This window comes from Acomys minous (assembly GCF_964271855.1).
Source record: "Acomys minous genome assembly, chromosome: 4".
Taxonomy (NCBI): domain Eukaryota; kingdom Metazoa; phylum Chordata; class Mammalia; order Rodentia; family Muridae; genus Acomys; species Acomys minous.
This window is the reverse complement of record NC_140486.1, coordinates 97,573,816-97,586,826: the sequence shown is the minus strand read 5'-3', so window position 1 is coordinate 97,586,826 and position 13,011 is coordinate 97,573,816. Positions and strand designations below refer to the sequence as shown.

General features: G+C 41.6%; 1 pseudogene across 1 annotated transcript; it reads right to left on the bottom strand.

Annotated features, from left to right (window-relative positions):
• Positions 1-10,769: 10,769 nt before the first annotated feature.
• On the bottom strand, positions 10,770-11,509 carry LOC311596080 (small ribosomal subunit protein uS3-like; annotated as a pseudogene). Its single transcript has one exon. The product of its transcript is annotated as a small ribosomal subunit protein uS3-like (transcript).
• Positions 11,510-13,011: the final 1,502 nt, after the last annotated feature.

Below are 13,011 nucleotides of genomic sequence, written 5' to 3'. Positions count from 1 at the left end.
TGTAATGCAAAAGCAGCCACAGTATTCAAGCAAATGTGGCTGTGCTCCCAAAAATCCTTATTTACAAAAACAGAAAGTGGGCTAGATTTAGCCCTTGTGTCATGGTTGGCTAATTGTAGCCTTTTATTACCATCTGTCTTTGTTGAAGACTTTGTTTTTTAACTTTAACTATTTACTGCTAATTTGATGGAATTCATTTTTTTCTTTCTATTATGTAGATAAAATTTAAATCTAATTAACATAATTTTAAAAATTAAAATAACAGGTTAACTTTTTTCTTTCTTTCTTCTTCTTCTTCTTTTTTGTTTGTTTGTTTGTTTGTTTTTCGAGACAGTGTTTCTCTGTGTAACAGTTCTGGCTGTCCTGGACTCTCTTTGTAGACCAGGCTGGCCTCAAACTCACAGAGATCCACCTGCCTCTACCTCCTGAGTGCTGGGATGACAAGAGTGTACCACCATGCCTGGCAGCAAAAAATTTGTTCTTTGGTTTTCCTTTTTCTATTTCAAATTTCAGTCCTTGGCAAATGTTTACAGTAGATGTAGGTAATGTTAAAGATTTTTAATTGTCTACTTTCTTCTTCCCAAAGAGGATAAAAATCAAAATTCCTGTGTCATTTTAATGCTACAGCAGCTCTGTCCTTAGTAGTTTACCATTGCCAATGCAATGAAAAAGTAAAAATTAATTTTCTATCATTTGAATCAAAGTGTCCCTGTGCCTCAATACAGTGCTAAAGCAAAGCTGTAAAGTTAATGCAGGATGCTCGTTTGTTTGAGAAAGAAAATTGGCTCCTCCTCCATGCCTTGAATTCTTTATAGCGACCATGCCAACCAGATCAGCAATCAACAGTAAAGCAGCAGATAAAAACAGAAAGACAGGGTCCTCTTCTACCGACAGGAGAAACCCCTTACTGGACCGCTCAAACCTCTGTTCTGTGTTGGCTTAATCCTTAGGTAAACAAAGGCTCTTGCTTCTAAATCTTGAGTTGAAAGACAAGTCTTTAAAAGAGCAACATTTACTCAGTGTCTGCTATAGAAGTGGTTAAAATCTTGACAGCCCACCAGTGTCCTCCAGTGTGGGTGACAGCTGCCATCACTCGTGAGCCCCTCCATAGAGCCACGGTGAACTTTTTTAGTGAACTGCTCTGCTGAGTCCCCAAGTGTTTCACGTCCATTTCACTCTTGCATCTGCTGCCATATTTTAAAGCTTTATTTCATGAATTTTGACAAAGGCAGAAACTCTGGTGCCATATGCACTTGTTCTACAGCAGACAGCACTGGAGAGTCTTTCCTGGGGCCATGTCTATGGGCCTTCTTCTAGCCCAGAAAGCAACGCTGCATTTTCACCTTTGATTTCCTTTTATTTTAGTAGCAAACAAACAAACAGACAGACAGACAACAAAAATGAAACATTTTCCTTTCTTGCATAATCTGCACTTAGGAAATGGAAATTACGTGAGTTACGTTTTTATTCTATTCAGTAGAAAGGAAAAGGAAGGCTTTGCCAATCGTGACAGGCAGCAAGCATCTTTCAGGCATCCCCAAGCTTGTCCCAATTTGTAGAGACAGCCCTGGTACCGTGGCATTTTCTGATGACAACAGCTCCCTGTGCAGCTGTACCAGTGCTGCCGCTGATATAGCCATTAAAAAGAGACGCATGTAAAAATCCAGATTTGAAATTCAATAAGGAATTCAGAGAAAAGTCTTGCTTTCAGGCCATCTCCTAGCTAAATGAATAAATGAATAGGCAAACTATGGCATTACAAAAAAAAATGTCAAAAGCAACCGAAGGAAGCTTTGCTCACTAATGTTTGAAAATAGCCCCGTCTGGAAAGGTATGCTTTTAGACTAAGAAAGCAGAAAAAACCTAATTAGACAAGAAGTAACCGTGAACAAACATGTTAGCAAAACCAATAACCGGAACTGATCAGCTATTTTTCTAATTGTGCCAGCTGGACAGCTATGATGCGCTCAGCAGAGCATAATTACTGATTTCTATTCCATACCCAAGCCCTTTTCTTTCCTCTCCCTTTTGCAGAAATACCTGGGTATATGCCACTTAATAAAATAATAATAACACTTTGTAAAAAGTAAAAAATGAGCAGCGGGCCTCAGCTTATGTAAGACGATGTTTTATGAACGACCAGGAGGTTGCGCGATCTCAGTCCTCCTGTTGTGTTAATCAGAACTCGAGCTATCTAGGAAATGTACCAGTATCTTCATTCAAAGGCTATCATTATGTGCTCCCCGGGCTAAGGTCTGCTCCAGTAAATGTAGGGACCATCTACTTCACTGCTTTGGCCTAGGCTGCCTAGCTTTTTCTCACTTGTAGAGATGTGATTGGTTCCAGCTCGAAGAATGGTGCCTCCTATGATGTGCAGTCACGCGAGCCAGGCGTCTTGGGCTGTTAGGAGCAATTAAAATGGACTACAAGTTGTGATGTAAAAGGAATAGAGATGAGAAGGACTTCCGAGTTAATTCAAGGCGGGGAGGGCAGGGGGCGGGAGGGGGGCGGGGGCGGGGGGGCGCAGGGGCGCGGGGAGGGGGAGGACAATTCGGGGTTCAATTGATTTGTACACTGCCCCCTCCTGCCCCTCCACCAGGTGACAGCAAAACGAAGCATGCAATAGACTAGAGAGGCCGGTGTTTAAAAGTCCAAGTTTAGCTGTGAGTATCCGAAGAAAGCTTGTCATTTCTGACATACGCTGTGGGAAACAGGCCTCTTTAGGCCAGTTGTCACTTGGAAGAGTCACATGTTAAAGGAAACATGAATGCAGGGACTGAAGGGCCACCAGAAAATATTGTGTTTTTAAAAAAGATTTATTTATTTAGTATACAGTATTCTGCCTGCATGTAACACCTGCAGGCCAGAAGAGAGCACTAGATTTCATCTTAGATGGTTGTGAGCCATCATGTGGTTGCTGGGAATTGAACTCAGGACCTTTGGAAGAACAGGCAGTCCTCTTAACCTCTGAGCCATCTCTCCAGCCCCCAGAAGATACTGTTAGATTCTGATAAAGTAAGGATTTACTGAAAGACTTGCTTATTCAGAAGTTAAAGGTTTTTTTTTTTTTAATTTTTGTTTGTTTGTTTGTTTTTTCTGAGACAGAATTTCTCTGTACAATATCCCTGGCTGTCCTGGAACTCGCTTTGTACACCAGGCAGCCCTTGAACTCACAGAGATCTGCCTGCCTCTGTTTCCTAAGTGTTGGGATTAAGGCATGTGCTACCACTGCCCAGCAACACAGATGTATTTTTCTAAGAGGAAACTTTTTTCCTCAATTTATTTTGAACAGAACAAAAGGCTTCATAATAATAACGCCTTAGATGTAAAGACTTTATGGGAAGAGGACAGGAAAAAAAGGACATTTGGAGTGACAAAGGTTCTTAGAGCCGTTGTTTTGTTTGCTTTTGTGTTTTTTCCCTCTCCTTTTCCTTTTTCTTGGCAAGACCTCATATAGCTCAGGCTGGGCCCGGAACGGGCTATCAAATTGTGATCTTGAATTACTGCTCTCCTGTGTCTACCTCCTGAGCACTGGGATTCTGCGCATGCACCACCAAGGTGTAGGTGGTACCACCTGGGCACCCAAAGTAGAGTAGCTGGGGCTTTGTGTTTGCTGGGTGAGCTTTCTAGCAACTGAGCTGCATGCCTGGATTCTGGGCCCATGGTTGGTTTTAATCCATGATCCCATGGTTCTGCAGTGACATCTACTTTACTCAGGACAATGGGATGGTTGAGGCTGAAGTATTTATTTATCTCATTGCATTTATTCTCAGGGGTATAAAAAAAAAAAAGGTAGAGTCAGTCTTCTACGGTAATGAGTGTCTCCTCTCCACTTAACCAGTTCCAAGAGGTCAGACTTAAACTCGTACGAGCAACACTAAGATCATAGTATAAACTTGAGAAGGAGCGAGAAGGACATGAAAAGACTTAGAGAAGAGGGAGGGGAGGGATGGTGTTAAGTAGCGAACCCATGTGGCTCAGAGGTTTAGAGCACTAGTTGCTCTTCCAAAGGTCCTGAGTTCAATTCCCAGAAATCACATAACCATCTAAATTGAGATCTGGTGCCCTCTTCTGGCATGGAGGCAGAACATGGTGTACATGATAAAGAAATGAATCTTTTTAAGAAAGGCACCCATATATGAAATTCTCAAAATTAAATTTTAAAAAAATCAAAATTTCCCTGTTTTCCCCTTTTATATGTAGATATCCAATGCATTTGGATTATCATTTGCTGAAAGGGCAATCTGTTCTTTCCTTATTGAATGGTCCTGGCTCTCTTGTGAAAATCATTTTTACATATACATATAAGGGTTGGCCTGCATTGTCTTCCACCACTGACCTTTATGTCCAACTTTTTTGTCACTATCATGTAGTTTTGAGGACAGTATCTATGTAGCAAGTTTGAAGTCAGGAAGTAGGAATTCTGTAGCATTGTTCTTTTTTAAAAATTTTATTTTATTAATTTATTCAGATTACAACTCAATTGTTATCTCATTACTTGTATCCTCCCGTTCCTCCCTCCCTCCTACTTTCACCCTATTCCCCTCCCCTAGGACATGACCGAGGGAGATCTCCTTCCCAACTAGATGGTCATAGGCTATCAAGTCTTATCTTGGTAGCCTGCTTATTCTTTCTTTGAGTGTCATCAGGCCTCTCCACCAAGAGGAGGTGGTCAAATATGGGGCACCAGAGTTCATGTCAGAGTCGGTAGGTACTGACTGTCATTTAGATAGATGCTCGAAAGAATTACTGACCCATACAATAGCTCCATTTTAAAAATTGTGTTATATACTTTTATTTTCAATGTATTTGTGCTTTTAGATCTACTGATAGCCTACAGTTAGACTATTTCCCCCCCATGTGGACTGTTTTCTGCAATATGGGCTGTTTCAATTGGTTCCTGTCCTACATTATCTCTACTTTTTATATTTAGTTCACCTTTGTAAGGAAATATTTTAATTCCCTTCTCATTTCTTTTTGTGTACATTCTACACATATTTCCTCATAGTTGCCATGGAGATAATATTTAATATCTAAGGTTATAACACCCTACTTGGAATTTTTACCATGTTAGCTTCGATAGTATATAAAGTCTCTGGTTCTTTATAGAAACATCCTCATCTGTTGACATGAAAAACTGTATTCCTATATATTGTGTCCCCAATACCATCAGCTAATACTTTTGAGGCATCTGTCTCTATAGTGGAGAATTGAATATGGTGTTGTAGAAATACTAGCTTCTAAAACTACTGTGAAGATTACATGTTTTTTCACTAAAATTTGTCCAAAATTAATTAACACTATACTCACCAAGCTTTTTCTACTGAAATGGGAAAGTATCCCTCATATTTCTTTTCCACCTTCCCTTTCCCACTGTGTGTGTGTGTGTGTGTGTGTGTGTGTGTGTGTGTGTGTGTGTGTAGCTATGCATGCCTGTGTACATTTTTAGAAGCCAGGGGCTGTCTAGTCTACCCACCCTTCATCCACATTCCCTGTCCACATTACTGAAGTTACAGGAGCATGTACAGATTTTGTTTTTGTTTTTTTAGCTTTCACGTGGGTGATAGGGAATCCAACTCTGGTCCTTATGCTTGTTCAGGCAGCACTCTTCACCACTGAGCCATCTCACCAGCCCTCACCTTTATTTGTTCCTTGTTTACATTGTGAGGAATTAACCCATGGCTTCATAAAGGCTAAACAAGCACTCTCTCTATTTATGACAGAGATTAAATCCCCAGCCCATTTAGAATGTTTTAAGAATTATTAATTCCAGAGGCTCAAAGATTTTTCTTACCTCTTGCCTCATTTTTTTTCTCACTGTGGTAAGATTTGACTCCCCCTTATTCTTCCCTCTTTAGCTTTCATAGTAATTCAAAGAATCATGAACAGTATGCAATATTGTTTTGTATGGTTAAACATACATAATATTAGCTATCATTAAAAGCCACAAACATCTTCTATAAATTTCTTGCACTGCAAGGTCATTTATGCTTTCTTTTATTACTTCCAGAATTTAGCTCTATGAATATGTCTCTTGTACTCATAGTATACATTAAAATAAATTAGGACTTCTGTGTAGTTCCAGTTTTTCACTTTTCAAACCCATTCTCCTATGGAAATTATTGTAGTTATCTCACCTATAAGGGGGTTTCTCTGAAGAATGTATCTAGAAATACAACCACAGGGCTGTGGGGTATATATGTATTTTTATTTTGTGACAATTTGCCCGATTTCCCTATGTGAAGATTTGCATTTCTGAGATGCCTGTAAATATTTTAATTTCCCCATATTCCAACTGCAATATGAAATGTGAGGCTTCTTCACAGGAAACCGAGCTCTCACTGCATCATTAGCATTTTCCCAGATAAGCTAGTGGGATTTTCTCCTGGAGTCTTGAATTGTATGTAGAGTGTAACGAGAGGAAGGAAAGTAAAGCCTGTCCACAACCATCAGTTCAGCGGCACTGAGAGACCTGGAGTTGTCCTGTCCTGTCAATGTTTCTGCTTTTATGATTTCCAACGTGGTGACAATGCTAAGTATCAATTTGGCAGGATGTAGAATCACCTGGGAGATAGGCCTCTGGGCGTGGCTAAGAGGGATTGTTTTTATTATGCTAATAGAGGTGGGCCAATTTGCTCACTGTGGGTGTCACCATTCCCCACGTGGTGAATTCTCAAATGTGGAAAAATGGAGACAGAGAGCTGAACACTAGTACCATCTCTAGCTGCTTCTTTAAACATACTGGAAACATTTCTTTCTATGAATGCTTTGCCTACCTGCATATGTGTACCACGTGAGTGCCTGTTGCCCCTGGGGGTCAGGAAAGGTCACTGGACCCCGTGAAACTAGAGTTACAAACAGCTTGAGCTGTCACCAAAACCAGGTCCTTTGGAAGAGCATCCAGTGTTCTGATCCACCCACCCAGTCACTTCTCCATCCCCTCTTGATGCTTCTTGATTACAGATGCAAGTGACCAACTCCCTCAGGCTCCTGCCACTATGACTTCCCTGCCACGGAGAACATGCAACTGTTAGTCACAGCAAATCTCTCTCTCTCTCTTAAGTTGTTTTGGTCAGAGTTGTTTGTTTTCGTTTTTGAGATCAGGTATCCCTTGGCAGCCCTTGGTTGGTCTGGAACCCACTATGTAGACGGGGCTGATCTTCTACTCAGAGGCCCACCTACTTTTGCCTTGAGAGCAGCGGGATCAAAAGTGTGTACAGTAGCTGGAGAGATGGCTCAGGAGCAAAGAACACTGACTGCTCTTTCAGAGGACCCAGGTTCAATTCCCAGCACTCACATGGTGGTTCACAACTATCTGTAACTCCAGGTTCAGGGATAAACACCCTCTTCAGACCCCATGGGCACTGCACATACATGGTGTACAGACATACATGCAGACAAACATCCATACATATAAAATAAAAAAATAAATAAAATGAAAGGAAATTCATGTCCTATGTCTGTCTAAAAAGAATCAACATGGTGTGGACAATGATACCCAGCCTTGGTCTGAGTATTTTATTATAACAGGAGAAAAAGGAGCTACCCGTAAAGTGTGACCATGAAACTGAAGAACTGAATCGTTGAGTTCTATTTGAGCTTTGTTCATGGGGCATGTTTGGAAGCACAACCCTAGGCCAGCTGTTCAAACACCAGCTCAATCATTTGATATTTGGCCTCATGCAAGTCACTGAAGCCCTGCATGGCAAAATGGAGAATTTCACAAAATGATTCACTAAGTTAAGATGAACTTAAGGGCTTGGGAGGGGTTAAGAGAGTGCCTGGCAGCACTGCATGACTGCTTGCTCTTGTTTTACTAGCAGAGGTACATATTTTTATGCTTAGTTGGCTATTTTCATTTCTGTTTGTGTTTCTTCAGATAAAACATTTTCCCATTTCACTATCTGGTGTTTTCTTTTTTTTAAAATCTCTTTGATTCATTTCAAATGAAATTAATCATGAAGAGTGCGGTAGTAAAATGCAATATATTTGAGATTCTCAAAGAGCACAAATGAAAAATAATATGCACTAAAGTACAGAATAAAACACTTAATACTGAGCACGTTTAATGTGTCTCTAATAAGATTTGCCGAAGAAGAGAACATGAAGGGAAAAAAAATGAGCATATCTTTTACGATTAAAAATAATATTTTGGGAGCTAGAGATGTAGCTTATTGATGCCTTGGGTGCAATTTCCAGGACTAAAAGAAAATGAAAAAAAACAAAAAAGCCAAGACATTTCTTGAGAGAAGACGTACAAATGGCCAAAAAGTATATGAAGAAGTGTTGGACATAATGAGTTACTAGGGAAATTGAGATCAAAGCCACAGTGAAATATCGCCTAATATGGCCACAATTACACGGCTGTAATTGTAATCACAGTTCTCTGGGCGACAAGGAAGCTAGAGATGGGAACATACTGAACACTTGGTGGCCAAACAATGTAGCCCAAACAGCCAGCTCCAGATTCAGTAAGAGAACATGTCTCAGAAAGGAATGGTGGAAAACAACAGGGGCGGATGTCTGCCTCTGGCCACCTCATGTGCATGCTTAGGTGGGCATGCCACACATCTAAGGTACAGGTACAGGTTTGGAATACACACACACACACACACACACACACACACACACAACCAGTAAATTGAAAAATATATACATTTAAAAATAAAATAAATAAAATGTGAAAAGAAAGGTCTGGAGAGATGGCTCAAGCCACTAAAGGCTAGGCTCCCAACCAAAAAGGCCAAATTAGAAAAGGAAAGAAAAAGAACAAGTCCTCAGGATCAAGATATCCTTTGCAGATGGAACAGAGAAAATTGGGAGAGGGCCACACCTAGACACCTGACGGTTATGGGCTTGAAAGGTCTCTCACAGTAGCATGGTCTGTATGCTTGTTTCCCAAGCTGCTGGTGCTATTTTGGGAGGCCCAGGGACTTTAGGAGTCAGGGCCTGGCTGGCTGAAGCGGTTCAGTGAGGGTGAGCCTTTGAAGGAGAACCCTAGTTCTTCTCATACACTCCCTGCTTCCCGATTGTTGTGATGTGCATAGCCTCAGACACACCTTCACGGCCATGAACTGAGCTGGACCACACTGATTTCCCCATCATCATGAACTGATACTCTCTGATGTCAGGAGAAAAAAAGCAGATCTCTCCTCATTAAGTTGTTTTTAATCAGCTATTTTGATCAAAGGGATGCCCAAGTAACCAATACAGTATCATAAGTGGGGGAGGGAGAGGGAATCCAAAATCTACCAATCTGATTGATTTTTACTTTCTAAGTCTTTACTGGTTTAATTCTTTCTCTTGATGAAAGATATAGTTTGATAATTATGTGAGGGATACTGCTCAGTGACTAAAGCGCTTGCTGAACAGCTGAACATGAGTGAGGGTTGGAGGTGTGGAACCCTAAAACCCACATAAATGTTGAGTGGGTATGGATGGCCATTTGTAAGTTCAGCCTTGGAAGGTGGAGGCCTGGGGTACCACAGCAAGATGGCCAAAGCTCTGGCTTTGATTGAGAGACTCTACCTCAGTGGATGATGTGGAAGAACAATTGAGGATTCCTGGCATTGAAATCTGGCCTTCACATAAACAACTCCCCCCAACAGACACACATTTACAACAAACACATGCACACATGAGAACATAGAAAAAGAATATGTCATATGGATTCTTGTGGCAATTTTTCTTCAATGACAATCTAGCAGAATATGAAGTTCTAAATGGACCATTCCTCATCTTATTACTAGAGTTGTTAATGCATGACCTGGTAGCCTTGAATGAGCTCATTAGAAGTCCCTTGTCAGTGAAATTTTTATTCATTTAAGGTAAAATATATCAAAATTATAACTAATTTAAAATAGTATTTTTAATGTATCATACTAGTAATAAAAGGTGGCTAAGAGTAGAATCAATTCAAAGATATTTGTAAGATCTTTGTGGATAAACTTACAAAACATCCTCAGAAAGATCTGTGTGTCCTCATATATGGTCTATATCCACGGATACTCATATATGTATATATGACCATAGGTGCCCTTGTATATGCATAATGGAGGTATATGTGATTGGTGCATTTCTTTCTTTTCGTTTCTTTCTTTCTTTTTCTTTTTCTTTTTTTTTCTTTTCTTTTTCTTTCTTTCTTTCTTTCTTTTTTTTTTTTTTTTTTTGAGACAGGTTTTCTCTGTGTAACCTTGGCTGTCCTGGACTCACTCTGTAGACCAGGCTAGCCTCAAACTCAGATATTTATCTGCCTCTGCCTCTGCCTCTGCCTCTGCCTCTGCCTCCCGAGTGCTGGGACTAAAGGCATGCACCACCTCGGCCAGCTTAGTGCATTTCTTTCTATGACAGTAAACATCTCAGCCTTCTCTTTAATGTGGCAAGCTCATCTTATAACTAGGATGGAACCAGGAAAGGCCAAAAATAAGGCAATTTTGAAGAATAGTAAGAAAGTGAAGACTTTTCTTCCCTGGTAAACATATGGAAAATCATATCATGAAGAGAGTGTGACGTTGGTAAAAGGCTAGAATAGGAAACGCGTGGACCGGAATAAGAAACTCCTGCTAATTTATGATCTGCGCTTCTGGCTGTTAGCTTTCTTTCTCTGTTTAAAAGTTAGCTTTGTGAGTTCACTCAGAGGGAACTTTATCTTATTAAACTACTTTTCTTTGTCTATGTCTTTCTTCATCTCTTTTTTCCTTTCTGCAAAATTTTATTAAGAATTTTTATAGGGCAGCACCCACTCTCAAAATGCAGCTGCCAAGACCCGGTTATGCGGTATGCATTGGCTGGGGCGTGGCAGGCGGCTCTGGCTTCTTCCCTTTCTGTTATGCAATGGGAGTGGTGGGTTCATCTTTAGCTTCCACGATGCTCACATGATCAGGCAGAGGCTTCTTGGGGCAGTCTTACTACTTGGGTCCCAGGGCAGCATGAGCTTCACTTTGATGCCCAGCACACCCTATCTGAAGAGCACATGGCACGTGGCAGTGTCAACACATAGTGGGTAACAGGGTCTCCACTGTAAATCACCCAGACCATCCACAAACTTCATGGACTCGGCCCTCTGTCATTGGAGCTTCCCAGACACCACAGCCCGGCAGCCCCCAACTCTCCACAGTGAACCGAAGTACACCATAGCGGGTCCTGCACACAGCAAGCCCTACTAGGAGCTTACATCATAGAGTCTGCCTGGGCAATAGCACATACACCTCTTGTGGCCACATATTCTGCGTAAAGTTCTATGCTGCTCTCAGGGAAGCCGAACCTCTTCTGGACCACTGCAGTCAACTCTGGTCTGACGACCCTTCTCCCCACGAACATTCTGTGTTCTGGTGGCTAAAATAATGATTTCCATGCTGGTTGGTGTAACTCGGATTTCAACTCCAGGGTAGCCACTTTAGGCAGCTCCCGAGGAGTGAGAAACTCATTCGGTTCCGCTTTGAAGATGCCATCAGCCACAATCTTCCTCTTCTTGGAAATCTGTACCGTCATCTTGCCACCACACACTGCCAAAAGGAAAGGACCTTTCTTCATCTTCTTCTTAAATGCTGATTTTCCCCGTTATGGCTCCTCACTAGAGTCAGGTTTTAATGTGTGTTTGGGTCTTATCCTGGTTCGTAGTAGCATAAGAAATGTCCCAACGGGGATGTCTAACCTTTTGGCTTCTCTAGGCCACACTGGACAAAGAATTGCCTCGGGCTACACATTACAGGTTCAGTACAGAGAGATGCTTGATTCCTGGCTATAAGAACATTAGGCCTCCTTTAGGGGCCTGACCCATGAATTCAGTGCAGCAGCCTTCATTTTGCTTTTTAATACCAAGAAAGCCTCGCCAGCCACCGTCTTCAGACATTGCGTTCTGATCCTCTGCCTCAGGGTCTGTCTTGATCACCCTTTAGAAACTGCATTTTCTGCCACCATAGTCACTTTCCAGCAAGAATCCAGCAGGCCAGAGGCAGGCAGCTCTATTCTTTGTTTCCTCAGCCTCCTATTTTTCCTCAGTCTTTGTGGAGTGCTGGAATCACTGGGGCAAGAAGATACCACAAACCTGGACCGATGGAGCCATCTTGAGCAGGCAATCTTTGAGAGTGCCATAGCGAAGTGGAGTTTCCGCCCAATGAAATGAGAGTATGAATTCTTATCTATGCTAAAAAAAAAATTGTAAAAACATCTCATTTGAGTCGAGAAACCGGAGAGTCTGTTGAATTCTAAGCGAACTCAATGAGTCCTTCTTTGGGCTTCTTTGCATATGAAAGTGAGCTATGAAAATAAAAAGTCCTTGTTTACATGTGTTCCTTCAGTTCCTGCCTGTCCCAGCTTGCCCTGTAAAACCAAGCATCTATTCCTTTGTGGGAAAACTGTGTGCAGTCCTCTCTAAGTTCCGCAGGATCCAAATTAAGGGACTATGGTGTATATGCTTTTTGTTTGGAGGCTTGTACTAACATTGCCTTTTAGAGAATTGCACCGGCAAAATGTTGAATGTGAGATGTTCCGGTCTATCAGCAAATCCAACTACAAACTGTTAAATATGACAGAACCCACACATACTCTCCAATATTATAGCCAGAGGCTTCCACTGCTCCTCAGAGGAGCTTTTATAAAGAACCACTGCACAGTGTGGTTTCTTTTTGCATGCCTTTGTGTGTGCCTGTGTGGATACGTCGAGGTCAGACACTGACGTCAGATGTCTTGCTCTAGCACCCCCCCCCACCTCATTTTTATTTTTATTTCCTTACACAGGACCTTTCACTGAACCCGAAGCTTGCTCATTCAGCTAGGCTGGCTGGCTAGTGAGCTCTGGCGATGCTTGTGACATCACCCTACCCCAGTGTTTCGGGAATAGGCATGCACCACCTGGGTTTTACATGGGTGTTGGTGATCTGAACTCAGGGCCTCATGCTTGCATGGCACCCACTGAACTACTTCCTGAGACTCAATTGGTTTTCTTTGTCTCTTCATCTGCAAAATGGTCTTAGTAATAATTATGTCATAAGCTTCGGTGTTACAAGACAT